The 2,269-nt window shown below is 35.9% G+C and overlaps 1 non-coding gene across 1 annotated transcript; it reads left to right on the top strand.

Annotated features, from left to right (window-relative positions):
• The first annotated feature begins 210 nt into the window (after positions 1-210).
• On the top strand, positions 211-319 carry LOC131229984 (small nucleolar RNA R71). The gene has a single exon (XR_009163716.1). It is a non-coding gene; the product is annotated as a small nucleolar RNA R71 (small nucleolar RNA).
• Positions 320-2,269: the final 1,950 nt, after the last annotated feature.

The raw sequence follows: 2,269 nt of genomic DNA, 5'->3' as shown, positions 1-2,269 counted from the left end.
TAAAACATAAATTCCTCCCATTTCCTCTGATTGATTTGGCTTAGAAGTGGTAGTTCTTGAGGAGGTATCCCATGATTACTTGTTTTTAGCAAGTTTATCAAAATAATCCCACGCATCATCGGCTTTCTTGTTAATGAATTCCCCATTACACATCATCTCCACAAATTGGAGCTTGGATAAGGTCAATCCCTCATAAAAAAAGCTTGTTATACACCATGTTGTGGACATGAGTTTATGAGATCCTTAAATCGTTCCCAACATTGAAAGAAGGTCTCATCTTCTTTTTGCGCAAAATTCATGATTGCTTTCTTTAAGGTATTCGTTTTGTGATATGGGAAGAACTTTTTAAGGAACTCCCTTGTCATCTAACCCATGTGCCAATGGACCATGGTCTTAAGGAATGTAACCACGACTTAGCATTTTCTTTCAAAGAGAAATGAAACAATTTTAGTCTTACCGTGTCCTCAGACATGTTTGGGAAGTCTAATGTAAATATTATCTCATCAAACTCTTTCATATGCAAGTATGGACTTTTAGATTCTAGTCCATAAAACATAGGAAGTAGTTGAATCACCCTCGGTTTAACATCTACAATTCTTGCATTCAATGTGAATATTATGCAGGAAGGTGTACTCACCCTTGCCGGTTGTAAATAATCCTGTAGAGTACGAGTCGGGGGTGCACTATACACCTCGTTTTCATCTTGAACTTCCTCAACTGGAGGTTGAGGTTGATTTGTAGCCATCACTTCTATTGACTCAGAGCGTCTCAAGTGGTATATAATCCTGCGATGGATTGGCAACCCTTCGACTAATCCTCCTTCACTCAAAAGACATAGAGTGCTATCACAGATCCACTTGGGCATGAAACACTCTCAGCCCTCAAGTAACTAAACTAAACTAAACCTAAGAAGAAAGAAAACTAAAGAAAATAAGAAATCTAGAAAAGAAAGAGAGAATTGGGAAGAGGTTACTAGATTAGGGTTTCTATGTTAAGATCCTACAAAATAGAAAACAGAGTTAGTCTTTAAAAATAATTTCAGAAAAATCCTAACCTAAAAGCATAATAGAAAAATAAACTCTAATCTTAACCTAATTATAATACTAATTAATCTAAAAAAAAAGCAGTCGTAGTCCCCGACAACGGCGTTAAAAACTTGTTCACAACCCCAAGTTTAGGGTCGCGATGTAGTAATAATCTCGGTGAGACTGATGTCGAATCCACAGGGACTAATCTTGAACATATTCTGAAAGTAAGTAGAACTAGAACTAGAAGAAGATCTAATTCTAAATCTGAAATAAAAGAGGGTAATTATGATTGATGTTCATTAAAACTCTCAATTGAAAGGTGGAAACTAGGGTGCTAAGGATCCACTTGTAGCTATCAGGATGCTACCTCACTTTAATTCAAGATACACAATTGGAATTGGAGTCATATCTTACCCAATTGAAAGATGAAGCAATTATACCAAATTTGAACTTTTTATTGATTTAGTTCTCAATGAAGGAGTATTGTGAGGATTGGAAGGGATTCCATCACCTTACCATGTCTAGCAGACGATGGTGAATAAAAAGATTTACCAATCTCACAATCTCAAAATAGGAAAAAAAGATATCCAATGCTATCAAAGCATCTATTGTAATTTGAGTCACAAAAAATAATAGAAAATTGAAAATATTTCTTTAATATCAAACTAGAAATCAATAAGGTTCAACAAGAACAAGAATCAAAGTAAGAAAATCATCTCAACAAGTTACATACTTCAACTCTTAGACCTAACTAAGAGGTTTAGCCAACCATAGACATGATTGGATCTAAAACTCCAAAAGAAAGCATTAAAAATAGAAAGGGGAAGAAGAAAAACTATTGGGACGCTGCTCCACCCTTTATCTCTGCTTCTCAAAACCTAATTTTTTTTAGAAGTCCTTAAAAAACCCATATTTATAGCCTTGTCCATCTAATTTCGAAAAATCGCCTCAAATTTACGCAGTCCGCGTAACTCTGCGTAACGTGTTCGATGTCATTGAATGGCTTTTGATGTCATTGAACATAACTTGAATACAGAAGTCATGCCTTTTTACACTGCGTAACTCTTCATGTCATCGAACGTACCTTCAATGTCATCGAACTTCCTTCGATGAATCGAGAATGTGTCCAGAGTGTTTCAGCGAGTTGTTCTAAAAATCCACAAAAGTCTCGATGTCGTCGAACAAGTCTTCGAGCAATCGAACAAGGCTTTGATGTCATCGAGAACTGCATCCAATTTGTC

This window comes from Magnolia sinica, chromosome 16 (genome assembly GCF_029962835.1).
Source record: "Magnolia sinica isolate HGM2019 chromosome 16, MsV1, whole genome shotgun sequence".
Lineage (NCBI taxonomy): Eukaryota > Viridiplantae > Streptophyta > Magnoliopsida > Magnoliales > Magnoliaceae > Magnolia > Magnolia sinica.
This window is presented reverse-complemented; position numbering and strand designations above follow the sequence as displayed.